Source organism: Magallana gigas, chromosome 3 (genome assembly GCF_963853765.1).
Source record: "Magallana gigas chromosome 3, xbMagGiga1.1, whole genome shotgun sequence".
Classification (NCBI taxonomy): domain Eukaryota; kingdom Metazoa; phylum Mollusca; class Bivalvia; order Ostreida; family Ostreidae; genus Magallana; species Magallana gigas.
The window spans coordinates 42712689-42726965 of record NC_088855.1 but is presented as its reverse complement, the minus strand read 5'-3'; the positions used below and the strand labels follow the sequence as shown (position 1 = coordinate 42726965).

At 33.1% G+C, this 14277-nt stretch overlaps 1 protein-coding gene and 1 long non-coding RNA gene across 4 annotated transcripts in view; one reads left to right on the top strand and one right to left on the bottom strand.

Annotated features, from left to right (window-relative positions):
• LOC105329068 (short transient receptor potential channel 7) overlaps positions 1-14277 on the top strand; it is a 90495-nt gene that overhangs the window by 17663 nt on the left and 58555 nt on the right. The window lies entirely within an intron of this gene.
• LOC136273989 (uncharacterized) lies at positions 5812-7769 on the bottom strand. Its single transcript, XR_010712231.1, has 2 exons — positions 6061-7769; positions 5812-5934 (listed from the first exon to the last, which is right to left on the bottom strand). It is a non-coding gene; the product is annotated as an uncharacterized lncRNA (long non-coding RNA).

Genomic DNA, 14277 nt, shown 5'->3' with positions numbered 1-14277 from the left:
ATAACAATGCATAATACGCTTGTACAAAAAGTTAGCTAGTTCTTCTGTAGACATAAGATCACCAATTTCTTAAATACTACTTTGACTGCATGTATTGTCATTAGATACTAGTTACTGTTTTGTATGCTGGTATTGCATTCAGTGACTTTTTTTACTATTGTAATCAATTTGTACCTGCATGTTTTCGATTCAAATTCAGAAATAACATTACAAACCTTTATTGTCGATGATATATAATACATGTATATCACATTTACTAAAATCTATTACAAGGGTGATATCCATATGCCTTATATTGTGGTAAATTTTGTTCTTACTTGATCACAATGGCTTTATTCAAGCATAAATTTGTTCTTATTAAAAGTATTTACAATGCAATAAATATTTGCAAGACGTTTGCATTTTATTAAAAAGACAAACGTATTCTTGCAAGTATAGCAGCGTATATTTTGGTTCAAATGAAATGATATTAAGTATAACGGTTAAGCTCTCATTAAACAAACTGAAGTCATCTTGGGAGTTTCATGCTTCCACAATTTACCAGAAGTCTTCTCATTTCGCTGATGGAAATTCGCAGTCCTAAAGGAATTATCGGTCCCTGGTTCTAATCATTCCCGCTATGATACTTTTAGCTCTGCATGCGCAAAATGAGACTGAATCTTACACTTATATATGATTTGATAGCCAGTCAAAATCGCCCAGAAAAATAATCTACAAAGTGATTAATTTAAACAAAACGAAATCCTGGTTTATTTGACGTGAATATCTTTACATCAAGTACTGGAGAATCATGCTATGTTTGTACGTTTTTATGTTCATTGATTTTCATTGGTACCTACTGTCATGGAATCTACACCTTAGCTGACAATCTTACAATTCATTTTCAAAAAAAAAATGTCTCTCAACTATATTGTACTCATCAATTAAATGGACTTAGACACAATTGAGATCAATTTTTCATTTTTTTAGGTCACCTGAGTAAACTAAGGTGACCTATTGCTATCCGTTTTCGTCCGTCGTCTTGCGTCATGCGTTAACAATTTTACATTTTTAACTTCTTCTTAAAAACTACAAGGCCAATTGTTACCATTTTTGGTGTGAGGCATCTCTATGGAAAGAGGAATCTAAATTGTAAAATTCATGGCTCTACCATCCCCGGGGCACCACAGGTGGGACCTTATATGCAAAAAAGACAAATTTTCAAAAATCTTCTTCTCTACTGCCATACATGTGAGGAAAAAACTGGTTGCATGGTTATGATGTCCATGAAGCCCTCTACAAAAATTGTGAAATTCATGGCCCCTGGGTCATGGGTTCTGGCTCTAGGGTGGGGCCAATATGGCCATATAGTAAAAAATGTATTAAATCTTTAAAAAATTTTATTCTCTACTCCAATGTAAATTTGTTAAAAACCAAATGCATGATTATGAAGTCCATGAAGTTCTCTACCAAAATTCTGAAATTTATGACCCCTGGGTCAGGGGTTCAGGCTCTAGGGTGGGGCCAATATGGCCATATAGTAAAAAATGTATTAAATCTTAGAAATTCTTCTTCTCTACTTCAATATATATTTGTGTAAAACTAAATGCATGATTATGATATTCATGAAGCCATCTACCAAAATTGTGAAATTCATGACCCCTGGGTCAAGGGTTCAGTCTCTAGGGTGGGGCCAATATGGCCATACAGCAAAAATATATTAAATATTTAAAAATCTTACTCTTTACTCCCACACATGTGGGCAAAAATCTGAATACATGATTATGATGTCCACTAACTCCTCTACCTATACTGTGAAATTTATGGCCCCTGGATCAGGGGTTCAGGACATGAGGGGGGGGGGCAATATGGCAAAATAGTGTTAACGCATTTAATGTTTAAACATCTTCTTCTCTATTTTCACACATCTTTATGAAAAACTGACTTCATAATTATGTTTACCAGGAAGTTCTCTACTAAAATTTTAAATTTCATGTCCCCTGGAGCATGGGTTTTGACTCTAGGGCAGGGCCAAAATGGATGTATAGTTGTTAATGCATATAATGTTTAAAAGTTATCTTCTTTACTCCCACACACCTGAAAGTAAAACTGAATTCATGATTTTGTAGACCAGATCTTTAATTTTTTTGCCAAAATTATAGGTGTCATAGTTCTTTTTAAAAGATTTCAGGCAGGGAGGTGGTCGTCATTACAAAGTTTGTCTATGGGTTATATGCTACTAAGGTGACCGTTAAGGCCAATTGGCCTCTTGATTTATGTAAAAAATGGTTTTCTTGTGAATTTTGAATGATTGACCAAAATTTGAATGTTAAAAGTTACAAGCGAGATACAGAGTTAAGAAATCATTGTTATTTTAACTAACGCGCGGTATTTATTTTGTCTGCACCGCATTGCTGTGTCCTAGGACCGACGACATCCAAAAATAAGCATTCAATACTTAAATCAACAAAAGAAAGCATATACCAATGAAACACATATTATACATAATATAATCATATAATTATATAATTAAGTAAACAATAAAAAGACTTGAGCTTTTTGACAAAATTTTTTTTTCAAACTCTGTTTCTTGCTTGTTACTCGATATTTCAAATTTTGAAGAAGCATTAACAATACCAATATTAACAATTCTATACATTAAAAAGGGAAATATAAATTTGATAGTTTGAGCTCAAACCGTGACCAAGTCTCTTTTGGTCAAAGCTCGAAAGTATATGAACGTGTTTGTTTTGTTTTGAGACCTTTATGAGTTATTCAATTGACCTTTACAGCGTGCGAACACTCCCTCATTGTCATGTATTGGTATTGGAAAACTGTCATCTTTTCAATGGGCCGTGCATAATCCAGTTCTGCTCTGACTAGGTAGAGGCACTTGCTGTGGAAGTAAAGTCCCATGTCGCGAATTGTATTCCCGGTTTCTGAGTTTCAAGGACCACATCTCAACGATAACGGGTCCTACTAAGGGACATGATAAACTATTGAACTATTGAAAATGATGTATACTATATCAAGGTTTATTTGATATTTTATAAACCATTTAATTATTTAGCGTTGTTTTGACTTTAAGGAAATTGCTCATGTCAGGTGACCCTTACAGCCCACGGACCTCATGTAAGACATAGCAAAGCCCTGATCTATTTGTACAGCTAGGATGTTACCGCACTGTATTATTCATATTTCGTTATGAAAGAAGAAAACACTATTAAGAAGTAACACCTCATATATTTGTTTTCCGTAGATTTTCTAAGAGCTGGTGGTAATGAAAATATCATGTTCTGGAAATCAACGAAAGGATGATAACTTTCCCGATGGAACCGGGGGCGTCCAGTTTATTGCTAATAAACAGCATTGTTACTGTTGGTTGTCTCTCCTTTCAGTCAATATCTGCTCTTTGCGCAAAATGGATTCGTTTATAATTAGTCGTGGTACATTTTAAAAGCTATTTTCATTTATTTGTACGTTTTATTATAGAATTTTTTTTCGTTGGTTAAATATCTATAGAAGAAAAAAACATTATTTTCTTTTTGATTTTACTTATTGTTCCTGAGATTTTATGTTAAACCTTACACATGATCTTTCAGATAAGGCTAAATAGAATTAAAATGCGTCCAAAGTTGATAAAAGTGACACATTTAAATCTACAAAACATCAGGAACATTTCGTACCCAGAATTCAAATTAATTATCAATATCCAAAAAAAATTAAGTTACGACCAATAACTAATTCAATATAAAACAAAAGATAATCAAAACTTAATTTTGTAGGCATCCTAATCTTTGACAGACACTTTGTTAAATATTTCCCCATTCTAATTCATCCCCCCCCCCAAAAAATGTGTAAACCATTCATATATGATTCAAAAATACAATGTTCAAATTACCCCCAATCTGCCATAAAAATGAAAGCAAATAGGGAGATTATTTGGAGCAATATGATTTTCTTATTTTAAAAAATATACGTCATTACTCTTTAATTCATGTTTTATGCATACATTTAAAATAAGGGAGTAAAAAGTTAAAATACTTCATGCTGAGAAATATTATCTAGAGATCTGCGATGTAGATACTACATTATTATTCATCCAATATATGTATAAATTACTTCAGACTAGACAATAAGACATCAAAATAATACACATGTATATTGACAGAATCAAAATAATTTTTAACTGTCCCAAGATTTTTGCTTCATTATTAGTTATTTCATGACATTTGCCCAAATAAATATGCTTTTCATGTTTCTAGCTAATACCAATTTCATAACAACAGACAATTATGATTCAGATATTTACCCTGATGTATATACAAAACTAAATAGACTTTTGTTTGTTTGGCGTAGTTGTCATGGCCGTTTAATCAAATGTGCAAAAATTAGATAAGTACACGAATATCAGATAGATATCAGTCAGATATATAGTACATGTACATCAGATAGATTTCATACATGTACATTGAACTCGACATGCGCCGTTCAAACAATATGGCAGCATATATCAAATATATATATGTAATATACAATATTAGAAATACTCTCTTGACCCGAGGAGCCTGGAAAAAACAGTGCCCCACGGAGACAGTATTCTAATCAAAATTATGCACTTTGTTGCCGAGTCCTTGAATACAGATGACCTGCAAAACCATTCTTAGTCCATATTCACTTTCCAGCACATCTTTCTTCTATTCTTCATGGCCATGACGCTGCAAAAGAAAACTCAACCCGAAAAAACTATTCACAATTTATAATTGTACAAAAACAATACCTATGCAACTATTCACAAGTAGTTTAAATGGAAATTTATAATAATAACCATGCAACCTAATTCTAAATAATGGGTTTGGGTGGGAGGGGATTTTTTGTGACCGACTCAGGGAACAGTTGAATATAAAAGGAAGAGCTTAATGCGCACGCTCCAAGACCAGGAAGTGTGGAGTTATTGCCCTTGAATTAACATTACTAGAGTTATAGTTCTTGCCCCAAACAATATGCTTAACTGCATGAAATAACAGGGTTTATCCATATTTGATAAACCTAATTATTTCATGACCTTTGCCCAAATAAATATGCTTTTCATGTCTCTAGCTAATACCAATTTCATAACAACAGACAATTATGATTCAGATATTTACCCTGATGTATATACAAAACTAAATAGACTTTTGTTTGTTTGGCGTAGTTGTCATGGCCGTTTAATCAAATGTGCAAAAATTAGATAAGTACATGAATATCAGATAGATATCAGTCAGATATATAGTACATGTACATCAGATAGATTTCATACATGTACATTGAACTCGACATGCGCCGTTCAAACAATATGGCAGCATATATCAAATATATATATGTAATATACAATATTAGAAATACTCTCTTGACCCGAGGAGCCTGGAAAAAACAGTGCCCCACGGAGACATTATTCTAATCAAAATTATGCCAAATGGATCACGGACACTGTCACGTGAACCATCCGCCAATACCAGGCGGCAATTTTGACAACAATGACACCTGTAGATATGATACATAAGAATGTCTATACTTGGACATTCTAGATTCAGATATATGTATATGATATATAATAAGATAGATAATTAAACGGACCATGACTTGCCACAGATATATCAGCTAGTATATTTTAAGGATAGGTGCGAGAGGAAGATGTCACAAACTGCACAATAGCATTTTTCAGGGAATATATGTATATATTGTTACCCAGATCTGACAAATGCACACCATCTAATCTAAATAATCGCTTTTGAGTTATCTGGATATCTGGATATTTGATAGATGCACCATTAAGCTTTTTCAAAACAAATGTTGCAATGGCACTATTTATTCTACGCCTAGAGTTTTCACCTTCAATGGTTGATAAAGACTGCCTCCAATTACTTCTAGGTAATATATGTGACCATACAATGAGAGTGTTTGGCAAGAGGTCTGCTATTTGAGATAAAGTTAGTTTCATGAATTTTTGAATACCTTTAAGGGTATTTTGAGGGTCCCCAATATTATTACCCCCGCAGTGAATTATCAAAATAGTTGGTTGTTTATTAGCTATTAACATACTTGACACAGTTGTATACAAGTACTCCCAAACCATTCCCCTTCTACCATTCCAATTAATGGTAAAGTGGTTTAATCCAAGGTTTAACTGATTTGTGGTCTCTGCATATTTCTGTGCCCAATGAATAATAGATGAGCCAATGATCCAAACTGAATCTGAAATTTATGTATGATTTCACAGCATAAAACTAAAAATACTATTAACATGGTCTTATGTAGGATTTGAAAGCTGAGGAACTCCATCTACCCATGTGCTTGATTTGTATTTCAGAAACCCCTTTTAAGTACAGGTAAGTTGCACCTCCAATCCTAAATGAGTGCGACTTGAATGAATTTGTAGGTACCTCTAGGAATTTTAAGGATTTATACAGCATGGATGAAAATTGATATTGAGTCAATGGTTTAGTATTGCAGTGGGCAAATAGATGTGTTGCTTGAATGCATTGCCTATGACTTTGAAATTTTTGAAAAATTTGAAACATCAAAAAAGAATCTGGTGTTTTGGGTATTCTAATGGATGAACCATTAAATTACCAAATTGATCTGTTTTTGAGCAACCCACAAAAACTATAAATTCATCCTCCAACATTTGAACATGATTTCTTTCCAATGCCACTAGTTCACTTACTCTCAATAAAGCAAAAAATGCAATGAGAAATGCTGACTGAAATAAATGTGCTTCATAGGAAGAAATAGTTAAATTGGGAATGATACTGGTAATTTGTGTTAATAAAGACAATGTAATTGGTTGTCTAATGTCCTGAGTTCTGCATGACCTTTTAAATCCTGCTAACAACTTTTTGACCAAAAAGGATTCTGTAGCATTCTGCCAACCATGTAAATTTACAACAAAACTCAAACCAGCCGTATAAGATTTTGCTGTTGAAAATGCAAATCCAGATTCCTTCATATAAGCTATAAACATTACTATATGATCTATAGGTGGTGGCCACAAATGCTCAAAGGAAGCTTGAACTCTGAAATTAAAAAATGCTTGGATGCCTTGTTTATAAACTTTACTTGAGTTTTCAGATATACTGGCTTCTAACAGTTGATCTATAGTTGATGAATAATCTCCCAAAATGGAGCTGGAATTTGACATGGAAAATTGTCTGCTGTAGGAGCCAACTGTCGGAATCTTGACCACTGAAAGCGAGAAATAGCATCTGCTATATTGTTATTTTTTCCCGGAACATGTATAGCTCTAACCTGGATATTATAACTAAGGGTATACAATACCAACGCTCGAATCAAAACCATGACCCTGTTATTTTTTGAAGACTTTTGATTAATAATATGAACTAATGAGAGATTGTCAATATGCAACAATAACTTTTTTGCATAGAGTTGTTCTGCCCAAATAAAAACTCCCAAAACAATAGGCACAAGTTCAAGAAAAGTAATATCTTTTGTTGTCTCATAAAACCAATGTGAAGGCCAAGCCAAATAACACCACTGACTGCCAAATATAACCCCACAACCTTTTGAACCTGAGCTATCTGTATAAAATTTGAGTGTCTCATCATCTTGCCATGTCAAAGATGGAAAAGGGGTTAATCCATTAAACTTTGTAAGAAATTCTACCCACATTTCTAAATCCAATCTGATTTCTTTTGAAATTCTTATGAAATGGAAAGATTTTTTACCTCCTGCTAAAGCCGCATATACACGATGACAAAATGCTCTTCCTGAGGGCAAAGCTTTAACCACAAATGCTAGTGACCCTGCTAATGACTAATTTTTTAACGGTGACCTTTTTACAACTTAAAGCATCATTAATTTTTTCCAAAAGTTCAGTAACTTTATTTTTTGGAATGAAAATAGTTCTTGAAACTGTGTCAATGCCTAATCCTAAGAAACAAATAGATGTACATGGACCTTCTGTTTTTTCTGGAGCTAATGGGATCCCTAAAATTTCAGATAACTTTATCATATGAGCCATTAACATCTCACAATCAGCTGTGTTTGCTCTACCTATAAATAAAAAATCATCTAAATAATGAATGATCCCCCTTGAATTTGACCTTTGCTGCAGCTCCCAGTGAAGGAAGGAAGAGAACATCTCAAATAATGAACATGAAATTGAGCAACCCATTGGCAAGCATTTGTCCACATAATATGAATTTAAAAACTTGAAACCTAGCAAGCAGAAATCTTCAGGACAGTCGACTGGCAACAATCTAAAAGCACTTGAAATGTCCATTTTGGCCATTAATGCACCCTCCCCCATCTTCTGAATCAGTGACAAGGCTTGATCAAATGTAGAGTACGACACTGAACAATATTGCTGATCAATGTGATCATTGATACTATTACCCACTGGGTGTGATAAATTAGAAATCATACGCCACCCTCCTTGCTTTTTGGGGAGGATACCAATAGGATTACACCACAAATTTGAAATAGGTGGACAGGGAAAGGGGCCTAAAATTCTACCCAATTTTATTTCTTTATTTATTTTTTCATGTAACTCAACAGCATGTTCCTCTGCAGATATCATGTTTTTAAATTCAACCTTTTTTCTAATGCCTGTATATTGAAGTGAAAACCCATTTTTAAACCCATTTGATAGAACTGTTGCTATTTCTTTGTTTGGGTAATTTACCAGTAAAGAATCGAAGTTAGATGTATTGATTGGAGTGCTGCCAATATCCCATAATTTATGTAACAAGTTACATGTAGGTTTGCCGTCCTGTGGTTTGTTGTCGATTCCTGAAAAATTTGTTGTTGGAATTAAAATTTTCCGAACGAGCAGGTGCATTTTTGTGAATTTGATTAGATTGATTATTTTATGCTGAGAAATATTATCTAGAGATCTGCGATGTAGATACTACATTATTATTCATCCAATATATGTATAAATTACTTCAGACTAGACAATAAGACATCAAAATAATACACATGTATATTGACAGAATCAAAATAATTTTTAACTGTCCCAAGATTTTTGCTTCATTATTAGTTATTCATAAATATCCCTACCTTTGCTAGCCAATGGTTTGTGATCTCCAGGAGCGGCGCAGATCAGAAACCCTTGGCTTACGAAGATGAAATATTTCAGGGTTCAAACAATATTTATTTTCATACTAGGATGAAAATTTGTTTACAGGTTTTTGTATTTGAATTTCTCTCTCTCTCTCTCTCTCTCTCTCTCTCTCTCTCTCTCTCTCTCTCTCTCTCTCTCTCTCTCTCTCTCTCTCTCTCTCTCTATTTCTCTCTCTCTCTCTTGTTTGGCTGAAAAAGCGGCTGTTAAATACAAATCTATGGTTTGTATTGCAAATGATATAAAATAAGATCTGGATGATAGCATTTGAAAATTGTGTGAGGTGTTCCAAGAGACTTCCGAAAGGAAAAAAGATAAATCTCCATAAGAAATCTGTTTTTCTTTCCTGTGAAAATCTCTGAGTGAAAAAAAGATCATGTTTTAATGAAGGAATTCAATTGTATTTCTTTTAGCCGTGTACGTTTCTATAACATTGTCAAAATGTGATGGAAACAGTAACCTGGGGCAGACTTTACTCTATAGCATATCAGGACCGGGCTTGAACAAATTTAACAAGCAATAAGATTAGAGTTCAAACAAAACAATTTATGAAATGACATGCCAGAGACGATGAAAGGGCATCTACTGATCTAGCCCCATTTATATTGGCTTCGCCCTCCAAACGGTTACACCGTAAAACATATGAATTTATTGCTTAAAAAATAATTTCTTAAAAATTTTGACAGATTCGAACTCATGATCTGCGGTTCAGAAGCCCATACTTTTATAAACAGTTTAACAAAACATTTAAATCGCCATCTTGTGACGTAGTGTTTTAAAAACTATAAGTGTAGGTGTTGTGAGGTACCTTAAGGAGACTGAATAAACAACAAATTAGCCATCTGGTCTGTCAAAATTTTTAAGAAATTATTTTTCTTCATAGACAATACACTTAAAACTTTCCATATTATTATATGTGCTGTAAATATATATTCATATACAGAAACGTAGCTTATTGTAACGAGAGGGAAAAACTTAACCTAAACGAGTAAAATGTAACAGGTAAACTTGTAAATATCACTGAAATATTTCCACCCTGTGTTCACAATGATTTTACTGCTATCGTTTCCGTGGTACTGATGACGTCACACGATATTAATTCAGAATCTTTGGGTGTGGCATCATTTAATGAGTATCAGAAAAATCCATATTGCACAAGGTGTATTTGTTTGGAATCAAGGTGATATTCACCGAAAGCAAAAAGTTTCCATTCAATCAAACCAACACACGCCACCAATATACTAGACGAACTAAGTAAAAAATAATAAACTGTAGCTTGCACAATCACTCAACATATCATTCATCATATCTACAGATATATTAATTTTTTTCGCTGAACCGTGTACTTAATATTCGACGTCTTGTTAATGGGTGTGAATGAATTTGTAAGGCAGCGTGGACGGGCCGCATGGAAGAGCCAGGCGGAAAAAAAAATCTTATTTGTTCGGACGAATTAGCTAATTCAACAAATAATTTGTTCAGACGAATAAATCCTAATTTGTCCGAACAAATCTCAATTCGTCCGAACAAATAACTAATTCATCCGAACAATTAAGATTTTTTTTCTGCAGTAAATTTTATTTTGGCCATTTTTTTGGTGCTGCCTTTTTTTGTTACCACTATCGAGCGCCTGCAACTACGTTGGTCTACATTTCTGGAATAACAAGCTCGATTTTACGGTCAGACATTCTGTGAAAACTATATTGTAAATAGACTGCAAGGTGACAGTTTCGCTTTATCATAAAAATAGATATGATCTGAATTCCAAAGTTTCTTCATTTACTGTCTAGCCTGAACATTAAAATCAAAGAAACCCGTAGGTCATATAACACCGAGATTGTAGAAATCAACTGGTAAAACCTACTATAAATACCACCAAACTAGCTAATAAAAAAAGTTGTCCTTTTTTGACGAAGAAGCCTGATTGTTATAAACAAAAAAAAAACGACTTTCAAGCGGGAAAGTATTGCGTTGAAGCACAAACAAAGATAATTTATCATTGGTCAGTTTGGCTTGATTCTATTATACGGGAAAATCCGAGAGAAAAAAACGACATTCACGAAGGAAATTTAACGCCGAATCACAAACGAAAGCAAAGAGCAATGACTGCTCAATCAAACCAAACAGACTATCCTATGTACTGTATGTACAAAAATGTCTGCATGCAACGGTATACATCTCAACTATCTTTTTTTTAGAAAAAGATTTATATCTTACGCCTAACAAGGGAGGCTAGCTTTATTGCATTTTTTGACATCGCCTGTCTAAATTAAATTCTCAATAGGATAAACTCAGAGATTGATCTCATTCACCGATTCACGTTGATTATTTCAATTGATTCATTTAATCGTAATGTTAGTGTTGAATTTCGATCGCTGTGTGTTTTTATTATTTTTTTTATTTTAAAATATCCAAAATATAGTGAAGATATGACTATCTGCTTTCTTTTTTTTCTATTGTTAAATTTTCTTAAAACTTGTGGGGGTTTTTTACGGTGCATTTACCTTCTGTTTTTTAATAAGAGATAAAAATCAAATTACTTTGAAAACAACTAATATTTCATGTTCAATCTGCGGAAAAATTGCAGAGTTTTATTGCAATAAATATTCTTAAGATCGAGGGATTCCGAGTAACTTCCGGATGTTAAAGATGTCAGGTTTTCCCATTATAAATATCCGTAAGAAATCTGTTTCTTACGGAGTGAAAAATAATTATTCCCAATGAAGATAACTTGGATTTTTTCCTTATATTATTCAATTTTTGTTTCTATTCTCAGTGGAAAAGGGTATTTTTAATAAAAATCGTCCAAATATGCTGCATAGATATCTTAAGACATGGTACAGACCTTGCTAAAGCCCCTGTCACACTGTCACGATTTATACACGATTGCCTACGAATTACTTAAAGTTAAAAATCATCATTATTCGTCAGGTCAGTAATGCGATAATTCTACAGACGGTGATTTTTTCGAATCTAGTACGACTCGACTACGGTGTCTGCTCGACAATGTACGATGTTTGTGCGATGACAGGACGAGTTGTGGTGATTCATGTACAAATTTCGGCGATAAAGTAACGAACGCTTTGAGATCTTCCTACGAACAGGTAGGATGAAAGACGATTTTATACGATACTCATACAAATGAGTAGAAAATGTACGATTGATACACGATATTACACGAATAAATACGAGTTTTTACGATTATGTATCTAGAGTGTTAATTTCTTTAGTGATTATTAAACAAATTAATGATTGCATTTTTGCATAAAATAATTAGTACCTGGAAATATGTTTTAATTTCAAACATAAGATGAATACTGCAATCAGAGTAATATTCATAAATATTACAAAAGATATATGAAAACGCGGACAGGTAGAAGTAAATTTGTGAGTTAAGATTACCAACAAAATACGTATTGTGACAATGTTTGCAATTGTGAGTAAAATTGTTTTCATTATATGCTGACGGACGTTTATTACTATATTTATAAACGAACTAGAAGATCGTGATATTGTTTTAGTTCATGAATTGTTTAAATAATCATGAAAGTGACAGCAGTAATGTTTGATTCATTTCCTGAATAGAATTATCAATGAAGAACAAAATTCATTATTTAGAATGAAGAATTACAAGTATATGTAAAATTTCAAAAGAAAAGATTCTTTAATAAACGTACATAATTACTAAAAGATATACTTATTAAAAAAAGAATACTATTGCGAAACACTTACTAGTCTCCTATTTTCGTAATAACTCGTAGATAACTCGCAAGGTTGTCGTATTGCACTCGCCCCTAATCGCCTGTCTTCGCATTGTATTTGCTTCAAATCGAACTACATTCTCATTCACTTGTAGGAGACACGGGGAAGACTCGAGAAACAATCGCATGCGAATTGCTGAGATGACGGTAGAGAACCCACGACTATCTCTACGATGAACCCCTAATAAGTGCGATTATTGAATGTGTACACTATCGTAGCTCAAAATCGTGACAGTGTGACAGGGGCTTAATGTACCAGGTGTCTCAAAATGCTTATGAAAGAAGAGTTCTTGACTGTTATTAAAGGGACATGGTCACGGTTTTTGTCAAATGTTTTTTTTCCAATTTTTATTATTTACAATGCTATAGTAATGCATTTCTCAAAATTAGAGTGTCGGCCGTAAAGTTATAAGCTAGATACAAAATTCAACTAAAGGTTTAAAAAAAATTGTTTTGTAAACGAGGTTCGTGTCTTGTTTTTGTTAACATTTGTTCAATATACCAATAAAAGTTCTTTTTTATCTGATTTTCCTATCTGCTAATTCGTTTAGATAAACAATTGCTTGTGGGTTTTTTAGATCCATTTAGGACTAAACATGGAATATTCAAATTGTAAACAAAACATGACACGAGCTTTGTTTACATAACAGAGAAGTGTGTAATGAATTATGTATCTTACTTGTAATTCAACGATTGACACATTTTGGTTGCCTACTAGAGAATCTCTATTGAAGCATTGTAAACATAAAAAAATTAAGATTAATTTTTGACGAACCACGCCCCTTTAGTACTGTTACCTTCTTGTATGGAAAAATGAGCAATAAGACTTAACCCATCGGAGTATTTCATTGAAAACGGACAATATTTCCATGAGGAAATCTTCGATTTCTCCCCTTCCACCAATTTCAATTGCACTTATTTGACAGGTATGTTTATATCTGTTAAAGATCGTCAAGAAGTATATGACAATGTTTGACTTTAAAAATTTTAAAAGGCGTTAAAGATACCGATATTTATTATTCGAAACATTTAAAATGGAAAAATAAAATTTTGGTTTTAATTTTGAGCTCAAATCGTGTCTAAGTCTCTTTAATTATGCTGTTCTTATGCTTTTGTTTTTTATAAAATGGGTAACTATCAGGAATGGTTTGAAACCGTTCTTAGATTTGGATGGGTAATCACTTATTTGTTATATGGATATTGTTCGATTCTACTGGGTTTTTTTGTTTCATTTCCTTGGGTTTAATTAGAACTATTCCTCTATTTCTGTACAAAACATAGCCAAGGAGGCAAATGGTTGAGTAAAAATTCGAAAAGCTTTACTTCGTGAATTTTCAACCAACCATATAAACTGTGGAGGATATTTAAATGTTAAAATTTTAGTATAATATATACTATAGATCCAGTCCTGGTTTG